We start from the raw sequence: 6,000 nt of genomic DNA, 5'->3' as shown, positions 1-6,000 counted from the left end.
TCAAAGGCAAGACCGAGATAGGTGGCTTGTTCTGACCATGAGTTTTCGGCGTTTTCGATTTTAAGACGCGAAATGCTGGGTGCAAAACGCTCCTCGTGGAAGAAGATGGCTGGGTTTTCTGTGGGTTGACCTGCAACCTCTAGAAATGTAACCACTGAAACGTCTCATCCAGTTGTTTTTGAAGTCTGCTTTGGATGTGCAGTGCTACTCTTGAAGAAGCAAAAAAAAAAGGAAAAAAATTTCCTAGGGATATCTGAAAGAAAATTATTAAATAAAGCGGGTGCTAGGTGGAAGCCTTGTGAAACTCCTGCGTTGGCGGTTTTCCAGCTAGAGAGAGTAATCTTGATCTTTAATGTTGGTGAGATCGAAGAGTGGAATAAATAAGCAAAGAACGATTCAGTTGTATTTAAAAACATAGAAAAAACTAATATTGCGGTTAAATTGAAACCAGCTATATAATTTGCGGAGATGGAACACATAGAACCAATAGAAGAAATTATAAATTATTAACAATACATTTGTAAATATTTTAAAGCATGAATAAAGGCGTTGAGATATTTATGTTATACGATATGTGACTGTGACATTTTATTGTTTCAACTTTGTATCAATTTTTTTATATTATTTACTTTATAGACATAAGCTTTGATAAATCAATAGTTAATTTAATAATTGTAAATAAATTTCTTTAATATACATTTCTAAATTGTAAAAAATAAATTACCTAATTGTGTTCGTTATTGTTTCAATATACATGCTAAAATGAAATATCAATTTCAAAATTTTTTAATTCATATACTCTGTTTTAATATGGAGACATTTATTAGTCCATTTATTAATCCACATTTATGTTTATAACATAAAAGTCATGTATACTTAAATTTGAGGCTCCGAAATTGTTACAATTTTAAAGATAATCTTACTTATGATACTTTGTTAAAATGTTCAGTGATTCAGTAACTTAAACTTTGTTGATTATGGAAACTTAATGATAATTATACTTAATTAAATGCCATTAAAAAAGGTTAGCCGGTGTTATTTCTTGGGATAGTTAGCATATATTTTAATGTACAGATGTTTGTTACTGTTTTGGGGTAAATTATATGGCTCGGTGAATGGAGGTAAAACGAAATGAAACAGTGGTGTTTACGTTTTGTGACCGTTATTTGTTGATTATATAAAAAATGTGAAAAATAAAATGTATAATGATGAAACGGATGGCAGCGGTGTTACCTGGTGACAAGGCTTGGGCAGTCGATGGTGGCACGTCTCAACCAAACGATGGTCGAGTACTGAATGAATCGAAAAACCCTTCAATAACATCCCAGATAAACGTCTCGGGGTTGTCAGCTATTCGTTATCCGGCTCTAGTTGGCGCTGCTGGCACCCCGCCCGTGTTCAACATCTGGGATTATATTTCTGAGTATTTTGTAGACCGTTATTCCACTATGTAAAATTCGACATGCCTCAAGGTCGCTACACTGTAATATATTGTACATTTCTGATCTTATTTTGTAACTATTGTCAAAACAAGGTTTAGTAATATTAACATTTCATTTTTAAAATATATTCTATACTCTATTATGAGATACATGATTTATTTATGTTAATAAATTGTAGTTGAATTTCCACCACAGGGTGATCACTAGTTTTCATAATTATTTATTATGCAGAATCATAAATCGAGAAAAATTACATTGACTATAAACTATAAATCAATTTTTCGTTTGCGTCTCGCAAACTTATCGAACACTCATTAGAAACAAAAAACTTTTTTATAAGCTGGGAATCTTCCAACCGGTTAAATCCCCAAAAATACAAATTTATATTACACTGCAACGTAACTTTTTCACATACAATTCACAACGATATTCCCCTCCGCCCTGGCCCTTATCGTGCTTTGGTTACCGGTAGAAACCGCCCGTCTCTCTCGCATACCGCCTCGTCCCCCCCGCGCGCCTATGTTCTATTAGGCAGCGCGGCAAGCGGAGCTGAACCGGCCCGTCGTTGTTTTTTCTGCACGGCGACGACGACAGAGAATGTGTCAGCGAAGGGACCCGACCGCTGCCGACCGGCGCCGGCAATAGAGAACTGCCCTCCTCTCTCGGGCTCAGTGCTCGAGCGCCATGCTTTCGTAAACAGTCGTGAACCGGTCAATTCGAGGCGCATTTTTTCCTTTATTTTTCCAAACGACCCAAGGGAAATCCATGGAGGAAACGTGACGTCGTGGCTCTGTCGTATTGTTAAATCGCGGGTGTCAGTGAAACATCGACGAGTATCTCAGGAGTGCGCGACGGATTGTCAGGGTGCCTTCGGGGTACGGAAAATGTGACAGTTGTGGAAGTGCGTTGTTTTTGTTTTTTGTTGTTGTTGATTTGCTTCCGTCTGGGGATTAGTTTGATTGTTCCCAGTTCCCAAAACTATTAAGAACGCAAGGATTACGAGAAATTTGGGACGATCGTCAAGGAAGTGATTAAAAATGTAAGTTTCCGCCAGCCTGAAGTTGCTAGTCTCTCGAATCTTCGGGGGTAGGAACGCGACCATGTTAGCCTTTGTAAGGGTGACGTTGTTTATACGTTTGCTTTTTATCACAGTAGTATAAGGAACAAGCGTTACATTCTTTGTCAAAGAACTTGGTTTCAGTATCAGTTCTTCTATTTTTATAAAAATAGTTCAATTAACGACCAATTTACAATACATCTACTTGTGTATTTTAGAATTCTAATTCTTTTACAATTTTGTCATTTATTTCTAATTTTTGGCTACAGATTCTTTCTAGGTTCAAGTGAGTTTGGTAGGAAAAAAATGTAATTCACTGTAGAATTCAAAATAGAACTATTTTTTAGTTTTCATTGTTATTTATATTATTTTCAAATTACATTCCTTTAATATTAGTAAATAGTAAACAGTTTTTTTCGATTTATTTTAGTTAGTCTTGACTAATAAACGGCTTTAACTTATATCGTGTCCACGCTTTTCATGTAATGGTTACCATATTCATGGTAAAAACCAGGTTTTTACGATTTTAGAGACATTAAAGAAATTAGTTTTTGTTTGTCGAAATAGGAAAGTAATATCTATAATTAATTTAATTTTTTCTTTAAAGTATTTTAAATATTGTTCTAAACGATTCAGAAAGGACAGACTTAATGTATTTCCTCTGAACATTATATTGTTAGGAACACAGTGGCATTATATTACTAATGTCTTATATTAATTCTACACCAGTTAACTGTTACCATATTTAACTCATGAACTATGATTTTATATTCAGAAATATCGATATTACGATTTTAAAGACACTGGAGCTATTTAAAAGATATTCTTTTTTGTCAAAATATGAAAGTTGCTTTTATTCACCCGGTCTATGTAACCCTAGTTGATTATAGCCTGAACACTGAAAATATTTAATCTTTTTAAACAACTTTAAAAGTCTGTAAAAGTAACGGTTATAATTTCTATAATATTTAGTTTTTTAATAAAATTATTATTAAGGTTATTGTAATTGACCTGCATTTCCGCTTAATATTATTTACCTAGGGACACAATGACATTAAGTAGTATTCATATATAATCAGGATATTCAAAATTAAAACATATACCAATATATCATAATAATATTTAATCCCATGTTCTTTAGGATCGAAAATAAAGAAACCTATTTTTTATGTATTTATAAATTTAGTATTTCATTATTAACTGTTTTTTAAAATAATTCTATATTTTTATATGAGAAAGAAGATGTAGATAACAAAAGACCAGTCATGTTTAATTATTTGTTCTTTAAGGTCGTAGATTTGTTTATTTTTTATGTATTTACAAATTTAGTATTTCATTATTAAATGTTAAAGGGGCGTTTTTTTAAGAATTCTATATTTTTATCGGAGTAACAAAGACTCAAGTAATGAAGAGTTCTTTCTAAATAGATTATTTTTATATTTTATACTACATATGTCTCTCCATTCCATTTTACTTTTAATGATTTTAAGAATATTTTTTAACTTAGTCTAAGAATTTTATAAAATAAAGAAACCTTTTTGTATAATAAGCTTAGTTATAAAATATTTTTTGTTATATTTGCTCATTATTATATATAAATAACATTATACATTTTACTATGTACAATACTGATAATATATATTTCCGACCTTAGTGATATATTACTAGATATTATCACTCGGTTTACAGATTGCGGTTTTTAATTTATCAAATTTTAGTCATTTTGTGTATGTTAATGTTTAAAATCGTTTTTTTTTAAACGGCAGCTCTATAAATCAATTATTAGTGATAAGAATTGGGATCTTAAATAAATTACTTATGGGATTTCAGCTTTGGTGTCCCTAAGGAATGAAACTTACTTTTTTGCCTTAGTAAAAAGACAGTCTTTTATTAGCTTGTGTCGTTTTGATTGTTTAAACAACCATTATGTGAATAAATTGGAATCTTTTTTCAGTTTATTTAAAATTCATATTTTAATTTCATAATTCATATTTTCATTTTGTATAATATTTTTTGGTTACTTTTATTTGAGCTATATTATCTGATATTTGATTTGTATTATTTTACTTGGTTTCCTGTTTAGTATAACATTATATGTTATTGTAGACCAAATTTGTGTTGTTCTGTCATTGTGAGATAAGGAAATTAATATGTAATTTCCTCCTATATGCATGTATAACTAAAAGTAATTACGTAATACTAGGAAAATGGTCAGTTCTGTCGTTTTAAATAGTTTAGGGTTTTCCAAATTGAATTTGTGACCTTACCACTGAAATGGATAAGTAAACAACATTAATCAAAACTTTCATTCACTCTCCTACTATAAATTTATATTTTTTTCTGGTCATATGATATGATTGATTAATATTACGTGTAAAGTACTTTACATAATGTTTGTCAAAATTTTAACCATGTCAAAACATTCAGCCGTGTCAGAGTCTGGCGGCTAAATGAAATATGGTTGATAAAATAGTGAAATAGGCCGTTGTTAAGTTTATTTATCGTCAAAACGTTCTCATTCTGATCGTTATCACTTGGTTTGTATGATTATTTTGGTTTATGATGGAGTGAATATTGACGACTGTTTAGCTGGTAGGCTTCCTGCTGACTATTGTTCAACTATGCTTATCTTGAGTGTTCCAGTAATATAATCCCGATTAAAAAGAACCTTTAAATGTATGCCTTTGTTAATTCAAAACTGGCTTATTTGAAAGAGTTCCTTGTTCATTATCTGTGATATAATTTAATAATATTACATATTTAAAAGGTTTATAACTAACGTTAAAACAAAATTAAAGAAAAATTAAAGATACTTTTTCAATTTTAATAATAAAATGATATATTTTATTAGGTCTTCCATGTGAAGGATAATTAATTCGATTACTAGTCTTAAGTTTCGACTACCATTCACGATTATTTGTATTATCTGATTACAGTAACAATGAAACAAGATAAAATGCTTTCGTCTGATGTCTGGGTTGTTTTTTATCTAATGCCTTTTTTATAATGTAACTGCATTTTAATTGTTTTTGACAAGAAAGTTTTGAAATATTAGAAACTATTATAAGAAATCTAGCATCCGTTATTCAGAATCAGATAAATTAACTGTTTTTGCCTCTCGCAGATCTTTTTTTAAGTTGATGGTAATTATCACTGTGATCATCTTACTTGCATCTTACAATTCAAATAGTAATTACTGATTTTCAATCAGTTAATCTTTAATTACTTAAACTTTAACTTGAAACTGTATTTTTCTAATTTGTTAAAAGTTGTATAATGTATTTTAGCTTTATCAAATATTTTTTGATTAAAATTAATGCATACATTATGTTACACCGAGGATAGTTTTTTATATTTAATAATTCATTGTGCATACCTGACATTGTGTGATTTTCAGTTTTTCCTTAAATATTTCAAGACTAAAATAGTTTTAATGCCTGTAAATTAGCACTTAACTATTTTATTTTAATTTTTCTTATGACGTTGCTTATTATAAACAAA

The 6,000-nt window shown here is 30.2% G+C and overlaps 1 protein-coding gene across 2 annotated transcripts in view; it reads left to right on the top strand.

Annotated features, from left to right (window-relative positions):
* Positions 1-2,101: 2,101 nt before the first annotated feature.
* Positions 2,102-6,000, top strand: part of wge (BAH domain and coiled-coil containing protein winged eye) — a 208,323-nt gene continuing 204,424 nt past the window's right edge. Inside the window, exon 1 of one of the 2 annotated variants that reach the window (XM_076419055.1) lies at positions 2,102-2,481. The gene's annotated coding sequence lies outside the window, so the exon portion shown is untranslated. The remainder of the gene's footprint in view (positions 2,482-6,000) is intronic. The other variant, XM_076419054.1, reaches the window with a different exon arrangement.

The sequence above is a fragment of the Rhynchophorus ferrugineus genome, unplaced genomic scaffold (genome assembly GCF_030347505.1).
Source record: "Rhynchophorus ferrugineus isolate W39M unplaced genomic scaffold, kcgeb_rfMv2 rfM1, whole genome shotgun sequence".
Lineage (NCBI taxonomy): Eukaryota > Metazoa > Arthropoda > Insecta > Coleoptera > Curculionidae > Rhynchophorus > Rhynchophorus ferrugineus.
This window is presented reverse-complemented; position numbering and strand designations above follow the sequence as displayed.